Here is a 13065-nt window from a genome sequence, read left to right on the forward strand (position 1 = left end):
AATAGCAGATTGATGCGTGCAATTTCCAATCTAAAAGAACAGATCTCCAGTTGCGAGAGCTTGGAAGATTTTAGTTAGGGCATCCATAATGTTCTCAACTAATTCCAAGACTAATTCCAAGAGAGCCAAGACATTTCACAGAAGTATTATTAAACCAAGTTTGACACCGAGCCACATATTATGGCAAATGACCAAATGCTTGGCCAACAGGATAGATTTTAAAGAACTTCTTAAAGGAGAGAAGAGTACAGAGGTAAAGAGAGTTGGGGACTTTAGGACCAGGAAACTATAATGTGGCCCTTCAGCCTTCCTAATATTTACCTGGACAATGTTTCTGCTCATCCACTGCTGGATGCTGGATCAGCAATCTGATAATTTACAGACAGTGTAGTCATCAAAGGATGGTTATGTAGAATTATCTATCAACAGTGTACATGTATACTAACAATGTGTTTTGGCATATCAGCAAGAGACAGCATGTAGAGACAATATTGGTGAGGGGTCAAAGATAGATTCTTGACTCATGTCAGAATGTCAGTGAGGAAACAGAAACCATTGGAACTCTCCCAAAGTCTATTATTTTAGACCATCTTTCTTTAAGGGGTGAACATCCAGATGGATTACAGAAGAGGCCTTTTCACGCTATAAAGATTTACTTTATATGAAAATAGGCTCCGAAGTGTTGAGTCCATTGTCTAAACCTTCCACTGAAAATACTGCCTTCACTGTCATTTATCTACGATGAGCTTCTTGAACTTTTGCATATATATTTTGACCTTTATAAATTACTCCTGCCTCATCATCTCCACATCACAAACTGTTCTCCCTGATCAGTTTCATCCTTCCAGTAACATTCCATTAAACTAACTCAAAATCTGCATTTCACTATCAGTTATTTGTGCCCAAGGTTAATTTTAAGACCTGCTAACAAAATGCTCATAATGGCCATTCAGTTTAGCTGTTCTTATGCCTTATAAGACTGTTGAATCATGGTATTGCTAACTAAGTCCTATTCTATCTACACGCACAAATGAACACTTGTTCTTTAACAAGTACTTCACTTAAGCAAGATTAAGTGCAAAGCCGAGCACAGCTTTGCGCTGTGGTTGTTGATTTATCCAGCTACGATTTTTGTTCAAGTTAATCAACATTATCGAACAATCATTCCACTAGCCACATCTATCCATGAAACCTATTTTATGCCAGACACCACTGTCACCATCCAAAAGCAATGATTCCAGCAGCTTTGTTCCTATGGCAATGAAACCTTATGCAATTTTCAATAAAAAAATTAAACTTGCAGCACTAACCCATTCCTTTTCCTATTTCAACCTGAACATTTGTACACTACACGTTTACATGAAACACACAAAAATAGAGACATAAATAATATAAACCAAGTTTCTAATCTGATTCTTAACTACGATTAGATAAATAAGAATGGAAGAATGAGTGCAGTCCCCAGCTAGAAGACAGTGCAGATGTACTGAAGGGGATGGCACAAGCAACCATGGCGAAAGCCACAGACAGTTTGATAACAATGAGATGGAGTGGTTTATCTTGGCCACAATCACGTGTCATATGTGACTTCTATGAGATGTGCAAAATACTGCAGATGTTGGAATGTGAAACAAGAACAAGATGTTGGAAAATTCAGCAGGTCAGAAGGAGAGAAGGCAGAGTCCATTTGGCTCTTCATCATAAGTAAAGAAAGCAAGAATGTGTCAGATTTTAAAGTATAACTGTGAGATGCAGCAACTTTAAGAACAAACGATATGGCCTAGTATGGTGGTGGTGGTGGGGGTGGCGGGCGCCATTGGGGCAACACATATGGGGGTTTCAGATGGAGGAGAAAGCTGCCAAACTCAAAGTTGAGTCATGTGGTTTCAATGTGCCCAACCAGAAGATGAGATGCTGCCCCCCCAGATTGTTCAGGCCTCTGCTCAACAAAAGAGCAGAGAACCCTCAGAAAATAAAGAGGGATTAGACATCCACAGTGAACTGGAAATTACTGATATGCCACTGGACATTAGATGAGTCACGAATGTAGGTGGGAACAGGCTGGAAAAGGGGAGAGAAGATGGGATTAAGATAGGAAGAAATGAGTTCTATGGGGCAGGAACAGGCTGATACAATAGGTCAACCAGGGCAGCTCTGCTTGTGGATTTTGAAAAGGAGGTAGAAGCAGGCTGCACAGGATTGGGCAACTATGAGGTTGAAGGCTGTCTATAGAAGATCTCCAGAGATGAGCAAGTCAGTGATCACCCTGGAACAATGATTTGATGTCCAGTGGTGGAATCATGGTCCAGAGGAAGTGCCTGAGTGTACATGTTTTACTTCTCTGACAGCTGTTTCATTACTGTGGCAAGGCACAAACCTGGTTGGTTAGGTTCGAACGTGTAGCTCCGGGAAAAATGGGCGCAAATTCTGCAGGCAACAACATTCAGAGTTTAGAAGGAAAGGAATGGAGGCTTGAAAAGACAGAGGTGCCAATGATTGCTTTTTTAAAGGGGGTGATGAAAGGAGTTTTGAAAGAGAGAAGAATGGTATGTGAAGAGAGAGAACTATTAATAATATTAGCAATATCAGTTAACATGGAAGCTAGGATGGGAAGTCGGGTGGTCAGTTCCTCTCATGTCTGACCATCTCTGGCAACCCCATCCCCTTCCGCCACACCAATTATCGCTTGTATTATCCTCACCTCACCCAGCATTACCCCCTAACCCCGCCGATCATCACTGGTTTTCCCATTGCTCATGTCTGCTCCACCCCATCACAAATAGTTGAGTCTCCGCATGTGGGCTTCCCTCTAGGGCCCACCTAATAGTTCCAAACTATGCCATTGGTCAGCACCAGGAGGCATAGCCATGTCTCTCATCCCTGGGGGTGATGGTGAATGACCTTGGCACCCCCACAGTGCACTGATGACATAAGAACATAAGAAATAGGAGCAGGAGTAGGCCATCTAGCCCTTCGAGCCTGCCCCGCCATTCAGTAAGATCATGGCTGATCTGAAGTGGATCAGTTCCACTTTCCTGCTTTCTCTCCGCACAATTTATTTTCCACTCATCTTCGTGTCTTCAGCAACATTACCCATCAGCTCTCTCCCTTGTATCCTCTCCTCCTGCAGCAGGGCAAGATTATTCTCTGAAGATTAAAAAGTTAGAAGGCCAAAAAGCAAAAAGCATACCTTCCCTTTGACACCAATCAGTTCTCACTATGCTTCAAGTTCCTAGGTAATCACCCTCACTCTGGCTGTGCCTCACTCAGGATGTACTCTCTCCCACTGCGAAGAAGTAGTTTCCCCAGATGTTTATCTTGTATTTTTTAAAGCAATATCTTATATTTATGGCACCTTCCTTTCACAAATGCTATAGCTACTCTACAAAACCTCTGTATAATTTTAAAGACCAATGTTAGCTCACCCTCCAGTCATCTCTTTTCTATGGAAAACAAACTTCAGACAATTCTGTCATTCCTAAAAGCTATAACCTCTCATTCTGGGGTCATTCATGAAAATCTATTTTCACTTACTCCAGTATCTCTCTATATCCAGTTATTTTCATTGATAGGTTGTGAAAATTGCTGAAAGACCTACATTATTGTCAATTCCTATTTTCCCTTCAGAAAGTGGCATTGAGCCACCTAATTGAACTATGGAAGTGCATGTCTTGTAGATAAAGTTTTTGGGTTGGGAGTTCCAGGATTTTGATCCAGGGACAATTAAAGAGTAGCAAATTGGCGTGGGACTTGGAAAGAGGAATATGCAAGGGATAGTGTTCCTATTCATCTTGTCCCTCTATGTGTTAGAGGTCATATGTTTTGAAAGTGCTGTTGAAGGACCCTTAACAAATTGCTGCAGTGAATCTTGTAGTTAGCACACAGATTTGACTGTGCACTGATTGTGGAAGACACATTAAATGTACATTAAAGACACATTCGTATCTGGGTGGACCTGTTGTAACCTTGCCAATATGATGTCATGTTGTTGAGGTTTGAAAACCTCATGGGGTGGGAGGGTGGGTTCTTGAACATTATGAATGTTGCCGGTGAGGGGCAGCAAAAATCTGAGATCGCTCTCTCACCAACAAGATTTGAGATTTCCGGGATTAGCTGGATCTGGAGCACCCACCAGCGATGTTGTGGATGGAGTGTGCACATTCAAGATCCACTCCCCCACAATCTTGATCCAAGATCCTTTCACACTAATATACCGCTTTCAGCTCTAAATTAACACTGCTGCCCCACCTCCTTTTCACCGATCCTTCCAAAGCATTAAATGCCCTAGACACCCTGCAGCCATGTCTCCATACTGACAATTAGATCATACCTGTATACTTCTATTTGCATCGTCAATTCAATAATTTTGTGTGGATTCAGATAGAGTGCCTTCAGTTCAGCATTTTAATTATTTTTCCAATCTCCAGCATGATCTGCTGACAGAATCTTAAGTTTGTACACTCTGTCTCTTTCTGCCACACTGACTTTCATTTTGCTTTTGTTATCTTGCTCTCTTGCCGTGTCATTTCTCAACTCATTACATAGTCCCTCACTTGGTCGCTTTTGCCCACTAGTTAGTTTAATGCCCTTTTCTACTGCCCCAGTTACGCAACTCGCCAAAACATTGATCCCAACATGGTTCAGGCAAAGACCATCATAACACTGCAACTCTCGTTTTCCCCAATACTGATGTCAGTGCCCCATTTATTCCATCTTTGAGCCACGCATTTAGCTCATATACCCAATACCAATTTGCTCATGGCTTAGGTAATAATCCACAAGTTACCCTGAAGATCAGGCTTTTTAATCTAGCCCCCAGCAGAACTCCTTCCTGGTCTGACCTATGTGACTGGCACGTATCTGGAACACAACAACTAGATCCTTCTAATACAGGTTCCTCTTCAGCCCTAGGAGGTGCTCCAAAGACTGGGCAGACAATACAGCTTTCTGGACATTACTGCCACTACATTTCTATTAACATCTCCCGTTACTAGAATAACTTCCAGTACCACGCTGCTATGGTCAGTTTGTCCATTTACCCCACAGCTTGCGTTTTCATTCATACAGGCTAAGAAAGGGGTATTAGGAATGATAGAAGTAAATAAGGTGGGTAAATGGAGTCAAAATACAGTTCAACATTGATCTAATTCTGTGACAAACAGGACCAAGGGGTTGAATGGCCTATTTTTGTTTCTACATTCCTAACAAAAAAGTCAAAACAGAAACAAGCTAATCCATCAGGCCTGCTTAGTTACTGTGCAAAATATACCCCAACTCCGTTTCATGCACCCAGAGCGAGGAATTCTGCGATTCTCTGAAAGGAGGTTTTCATGAGGATGCATACTAAAATTATAAGTCAAATCAGACTAAAAATAGGCTTATGTTCAATGTCTGGATTTTCTTCAATTCTATCAAGAAATCTGGACAAAAGAGAACAATAATCAGAGGATGTGAAGACTCACATGAGAAAACCAGACCAAAAAAGCATGAAAAATACAAAAATCTAACAGCCTTAATCTTGAACATGTTCAATTAGAGTTTAAACTAAAGGCATGCATTCTTTCGCGTTTCCTTCAGGGAGTATAGTATGATGAGGAAAGGCCTGACTTGGCAATGATTACCCAAGGAAAATTAACTTTCTTTTCTTGGACTTTTATTTGTCTGTAGTATCTCACAAGTGAATCAACTTGCCAGTATAGCCTTCATCAATAGCTGTCATGTGCAGTATGAGGAAAAACATTTTGCTTGGTGATTATATAGTAGTTTAGCCCAGTTTAACAAGACTTAATTCTCCCTCAGTGTACCCAAACAGGCGCCAGAGTGCCGTGACTAGGGGATTTCAACTGTAACTTCATTGCAGCTTGAATGTAAGCCTATTTGTGACATAAATTAATAAAAATAAATACAAATTAATAAGATGTAGACATATCTCGCAATGGTTCTAGAAATGATTTACTAAAAATAAGCCAAGAAGCTTGCCTATCAATTTAGAACATAGAAAAACTACAGCACAAACAGGCCCTTCGGCCCACAAGTTACGCTGATCATAGCCCTGCCTACTAGGCCTTCCTGAGAGCAGAAAGTTCACCAAAGCTCCAACAATGAAAAGTTACAGAAGAGGACCAGAAAAAAAAGTTCAGAGAGAGAAAGAAACATTAAATGACTCAAATGGTAAAAGTACAATGAATAGAATACAAACATTAAAAATAAATGGGTTATCCAGAAAAGATTTCCAGGTATAATTTATTGTTTGCACAGAACAGCACTAATCTAAAGTGATCTAAAATATTTGGCAGATGAAGGTTGATAACTACCACATGATTTCAGTGCTTCCTTTTGTCAGATTAACATAATATTTTTCATTACACTTGTTAAATGCTTTTATACCACATGCTTATAAGGACTTCAAGATTTATGAGCAGTTGCATAATTTATAATACGGGTCTGACAAAACCCAACTAAACGTTACAAAGAACAAAGGAGAGAGAAAAATAAGTACAGGAACAAGCCCTTCAACCCTCCAATCTTGCACCCACCATACTGCCCAACTAAATTAAAACACCCTACCCTTTTGGGGACTATATCCCTCTGTCCCCATCCTGATCATGTATTTGTCCAGATGCCCCTTAAAAGTCACTATCATATCTGCTTTCACTACCTCCCTCAGCAGCGAGTTCCAAGCACCCACCACCCTTTGTAAAAAAACTTGCCTCGTACGTTTCCTTTAAACCTTGTCCCTCGCACCGTAAACTTATGCCCCCTAGTAATTCACTCTTCGACCCTGGAAAAAAGCTTCTGACGATCCAATCTGTCCATGCCTCTCAATCTAGGAGACTTCTACCAGGTCACCCCTCAACCTCTGTTGCTCCAGTGAAAACAAACTAACTTTCTACAACCTCTCCTCATAGCTAATGCTCTCCATGCCAGGCAACATCCTGGTAAATCGTTTCTGTACCCTCTCCAAAGCCTCTACATGTGACTTCTTGCTGCAACTGTACAGGGTACTGGTGAGACCGCAGCTGGAGTACTGTGTGCAGTTTTGGTCGCCACACTTGCGGAAGGATATATTGGCCTTGGAGGGAGTGCAGAGAAGGTTCACTAGGCTGATACCGGAGATGAGGGGGCTAGCCTATGAAGGGGCTAGCCTATGAAGGGAGGCTGAATAGACTGGGTCTGTACTCGTTAGAGTTTAGAAGGCTGAGGGGGGGGATCTTACAGAGACGTATAAGGTAATGAAGGGGATAGATAGGATTGAGGTAGAGAGATTCTTCCCGCTTAGAAAGGATAGCAGGACTACAGGACACAGCCTCAAGATAAGTGGGGGGGGGTGGGGGGTGGGCAGTTTAGATCAGAGTTGAGGAGGAACTTCTTCACTCAAAGGGTGGTGAATCTCTGGAATTCTCTGCCCGTTGAAGTGGTGGAGGCTACCTCACTGATTATATTTAAGTCATGGGTAGATAGGTTTCTGAGACAGGGGAATTAAGCGTTATGGGGAGAAAGCGGAAAAGTGGAGCCGATCCACTTCAGATCAGCCATGATCTTATTGAACAGCGGGGCAGGCTCGAAGGCCTACTCCTGCTCCTATTTCTTATGTTCTTATGTTATGTTCTTATGAAGGTTCTATAAAACTGTAACATGACTTGCCAATTTTTAAACTCAGTGCCCCGGCCGATGAAGGCAAGCATGCCACATGCTTTCTTGACGACGTTCTCCACCTGCATTGCCACTTTCAGTGACCTGTGTACCTATACACTCAGATCCCTCTGCCTATCAATACGCTTAAGGGCTCTGCCATTTACTGTATATTTCTCATCTTCATTAGACCTTCCAAAATGTATTACCTCACATTTGTCTCGATGAAACACCATCTACCATTTCTCCACCCAAGCCTCCAACTGTTCTATATTCTGCTGCATCCTCTGATGTTCCTCATCGCTACCCACAAATCCACCAACCTTTGTATCATCTGCAAACTTATTAATCAACCAGTTACATTTTCTTCCAAATCATTTATATTACAAACAGTAAAGGATCCAGCACCGATCCCTCAGGAACACCACTTGTCAAAGCCCTCCATTCAGAAACACACCTTTCCACTACTACTCTGTCTTCTACGAACGAGCCAGTTCTCTATCCACCTTGCCAGCTCACCTCTGATCCCGTGCAACTTCACCTTCTGCACCAGTTCGCCATGAGGGACTTGGTCAAAGACCTTACTGAAGTTCATGTTGACAATATCCACTGCCCTAGCCTCATCAATCATCTTTGTCACTTCCTCAAAAAACTCAATCAAGTTAGTGAAATATGACCTCCTCGTCACAAAACCATTTGCCTCTCGCTAATACATCCACTTATTTCCAAATGGGAGTAAATCCTGTCTCAAAGAATCCTCTCCAATAATTTCCCTACTGCTGACGTAAAGTTCACCGGCCTGTAATTACCTGGATTATTCTTGCTACCCTTCTTGAACAAAGGAACAACATTGGCTATTCTCCAATCCTCTGGGACCTCCCTTGTAGCCAGTGAGGATACAAAGATTTCTCTCAAGGCCCCAGCAATTTCCTCCCTTGCCTTTCTCAGCATTTTGGGGTTATCCCATCAAGCTCTGGGGATTTGTCGACTTTAATGTTTCTAAAACACTGCAATAGTCACATGCCTGCTAAACTAATAGACTTTTCAATTAAACTAGGTATTGCACGTGTAGTGAAGTCTTCACTTGTAAGATGTAATCTTCAAATCAATCAACCCCTCCTCAAAAAAGTCATCCTTGACCCTGTATCCTTGCAAACCTCCACCCCATCTTCAACCGCCCTTTCCTTTCCAATGTCTTTCAATTTGCTGCTGTCTCCCAAATCAGTGGCATCTTTCCTTCAATCCCATGTGTGAACCCCTCCAATCAGGTTTTCATCCCTGGCACAGCACTGAAATGACTCAAATCAATCATGAATAATCAAACATATAAATCCTTTGTGACTGTGATTGACTATCCCGCTTAATCATTCTCAAACTAACACAGTTGCCCAGACATCCCTTCCTCTTACCAATATTTAACCACAGCAAATTTATGCACATCCACTACTGAATGCTGAAAAAGCCGTGAGCGGTGGGGTCAAGTGAGAGTTGGTGATGTGGTAAAGCTGGGTGTCATAAGCATAATGTAGAAATTGGGCATTAGGTTTTTGGATGATGTCACCAAGGGAAAGCATGTGGGTGAGAAATAAGAGGGGGGCAAGGATAAATCTTTAGAGAAACACCCGAGGTAACTGCAAAAATAGGAAGATAAGCCATTATGATTAGACATTTGAAAATGGAGCAGGCACACTCCCACCCAACTGGATGATGGTGTCGAGGACAGGAGGATGCTATGATCAACTGCATTCAAAGGTTGATGACAGGTCAAAAAGGACAAGGAGGGAAAGTTTGCCTTTGACACAAAACCACAAATGACATCCTATGTGGCAAACAGCCATTTTGGTACGTAGCAGAGGAAACCTGATTGGATAGGGATTCAAACAGGGAGTTGAGGGCAGTAGTTTAGACACATTCTATTCATTCTCTATGACAGAGAGCTCAGATAAACTGCAATGATTATTCAAGTGAAGAAATTAAGAATTACTTGATTTGCAGCAGGAAATCCTTACAAATATATGGCAAAGGAAATCTCTATTTTCTTCTGTCCATTGTTTCAAAACTTTATCTGGTCAATTAACAGTCAATCTAGTGTAAAAGTTGACACCTGACTTGGCATCAAATCCTTAATTTTTTCCATGTACCTTAATTCATTAATTAAAGCATGACTTGTGAATGCAACTCAGTGCAATCCGTCTCCATCAAAGCTGAGGTCAAGGGCTGGGAGCCATCAATTTTTTCCATGTACCTTAATTCATTAATTAAAGCATGACTTGTGAATGCAACTCAGTGCAAGGGCTGGGAGCCATCAGTGTTGACATTTTCCAATGGCACATCTCATCTTTCCTTTCCTTCCCCTGACCAGCACTGAAATGACAGGCTCTTCCAATACTGCTGTTTATTCTCCCAGCTGTGGAAGCTTGAGGGGAGACTCCCTGGATCTGCAATATATCCTATGAAGCAGTATGCGAGTGGGCTTGTGTTTGATCAGGACGACTGGATGGGATTTTAGATTTTGACAGATCATTATGTTCGCCAACACCCGATGAGTGCAGTAAAAGCAGATCAATCTGGAACTAAGTGTTGAGCTACCTGAAAGGCTGGGAGCTGTGTCCAGTTCAAAATTCAGCTCACTGAAAAAAGAATCATGATATTGCTAGGTTAACTATCGCGTACATGAAGGACTGATTGAGGCCTGGCATCTTCTCCGGAAGCAAAGCTAAGTTCCACAGTTTAGGAGTGTTCTTAGAAACTACGCAAATGATGAGAATACTGATCAAGTGTTTATATACATCCCAGCAATGGCTTGCCCTTGAACATATTTCACTTGAAAGGAAGACCCTCCAAGTCATAACCCGTGTCGAAGCCAATTTATTGCTTAAAAATTAAGTCTCAAAAGTTCAACTTTTATGCAGGTAGATATGGTAAATTCCCTTCTACTGTAGGGCAGGCCAACGACCCATTTAACCATCCCTCTGAAATTCTGTACAGACTTCAAGATCTTACAGTTTAAATTTATGTTATACTTTCAGGCATAGCTTTAGCAGTCAACTGCAGGAGAGATTGAAGGCCGTGTACTATTGACATGATGGCCACGAAATAATCAAATGACTACACAGGTAATGAATACAAAATAATGGATTACATTTGGGGAAGCCAAATGCACAGGTCATTTTGGGAGTAAAGCGTTTGAAACATAAATAACACAAAATTTCAACAAATCAGTATTTTAAGCTGCTTATATTTGTGAAATCCAGTTAAAAGAAAATCCTGGAATAGAATCCGACATTTTTATGGACCATAATCCAAAAGTAAGCACCTTGTGATTTGGAAACACTTTGCTGTCAACTTTGACCAAGCACTTCAAAATTGCCTTGGCACTGGGAGAGAAACAGAAACTAGAAGCTGAAGTAGGCTATTCGGTCCGTCGAGCCTGCTCTGACATTCATTAGGATCTTGGTTGACGATCAAATTTAATACCCTGATCTCCCCTTCCCCCCCCTTTTCCTTTGATTCCTTTAGCCCCATAGCTAATTTCTTCTTGAAATCAGACATTTTAGGGATCGCATTCTCACATCTCAGCGAGATGGTTGAGAGCTCAAATGCCAGTCGAGAAGTTTGGACACAAAATTTAGACTGGCGGTCAAGCTGAGGGAGTGCTACACTAAATCAGTTGCTTTCTTACGCATAAGAAAGTAAACCAAGGCAGTAATTGCCTTCTCACATGGGAACAAAAGATCCCAGGGTACTATTTTGAATTACATCCTGGCCAACATTCATCCCTCAATTGATGTGAAAAACTGATCATTGTGGGAGCTGTGCACAAGTTAGCAATTGTATTTCCCACAACCATAACAAATCAAAAGTACTTAATTGGCTATAAAGTGTTTTGCAACATCCACACGTCATGGAAGTTGTTATATAAGTATCACAGGACCAAATTTCTGTTATTTATTACAGTAAGTAGACATGGTACTCGACTGTGGAGCAAGAAACTGATTTAATGCCAAACAGTGCAGCCAAGAAAATGGAAGAACATCATATTTAACCTGCACAGTCTTCTATTCAGAAAGCCCCTTGAGTAATATCTGACATACTGGGGACCAAATTGAACAGTAGATAACACAGACAGGAGCCATGTGACTTTCTTAGTGTTAAGAGAGCTTAGTTATTGCAGACTTCTGAGAAGAATTTGATGAGTCACCTTTGGAAAGAAGCTAAGAATAGTCTGAGAACAAGATTTTAGGAGGGGTCCAAGTGATAGAGACTTAGTTAAGGAGGAAGTTACTTGAAAAAAATAATACATGACCATTCTACTTCCCTGTGCCATTTCAGAATTACAATAGTTTTCAGAATTATACACGAGGACAATTTGAAGCAGGAAAACTTTTAATGACTTAACAAATATGCTCCTCGCTACGTCCTTTTTATTGCAGCTTTTAGGATCACATACCATTATCTTCTCAACACATTTATACTCATCCCTATTCAGTTACTCCTCAACTTTCCGCCTTTGGGTGAACAAAATATTCATTTCGTCCCTTCTCATTCCAACATCCTAAACTGTAATTTGAGTACTGACTAAAAATAATAAAGTTCAAACACAATGACATCAGCACTTGAACAATGTCAAGTCTGCAGCCATCTCTCTTCAAATTTCAAATAAAACGCAGGAGATATTTATTGCCTGTGTCATAGGGTACCCTTAAATTAAGGCACTTCAAGTAACGAGTGAAATTCATCTCCTCAAAACTCATACCCTCATACCAAATAACTATCTTATACTGCACTCCTACCCCATCTATTGGTGTATGTTTAAGTAGCAGTTAATACAGCACTCAAGTTGCTAGATTTGTTCCCAGGGAAAGAATTGCCCTGAAATATTGTACTGCCCTTCAATGTGGAATGAGACTTGCATTGAAATACAAATTTCAGTGTTTCACACTGTTCCACTAAGAACCAAACTATTGCAAGGCACTAGGATTAAGTCGCAATCTTTTATTTTGTCATTGAATTGAACATTTTTGTTTAGATTTTCAAGTTGAAACAGTATGATTCAAGTTAGTGAATCCATTTGCATTGGGAGATTCATTTAACAAAAAATGCTATTAATGAAGCATCCTTAATCTGTTGATTTCTTTTCATATTTAGCTTTAATCTCTATTCAGATTGTTCACACTAATTATACAATTAGTTCAATATTCAATTAAAAATAATAGCTGGGTGAGAATGGGTAGAGAACTGGACAACACAAAAACAGGTATAAGCAGGAAGCTTCCGTCACTCTTCGATTTTTGTACGCTTTGGCAAATTATGTGAACACCTGCAATCACTGCCAAATGATCAACATTTGAAATGCTTATCCTTTTTCCCGATATGAGCCAGTATAGTTAATATTGTGTTTGAGCATCCACAAACATTCCAAGCAGCTATGAA

At 40.9% G+C, this 13065-nt stretch overlaps 1 protein-coding gene across 8 annotated transcripts in view; it reads right to left on the minus strand.

The window, feature by feature from the left end:
- mpp7a (MAGUK p55 scaffold protein 7a) overlaps positions 1 to 13065 on the minus strand; it is a 467172-nt gene that overhangs the window by 235525 nt on the left and 218582 nt on the right. The window lies entirely within an intron of this gene.

The sequence above is a fragment of the Carcharhinus amblyrhynchos genome, chromosome 2 (assembly GCF_965287045.1).
Source record: "Carcharhinus amblyrhynchos chromosome 2, sCarAmb.v2.hapA, whole genome shotgun sequence".
In the NCBI taxonomy this organism is placed as follows: domain Eukaryota; kingdom Metazoa; phylum Chordata; class Chondrichthyes; order Carcharhiniformes; family Carcharhinidae; genus Carcharhinus; species Carcharhinus amblyrhynchos.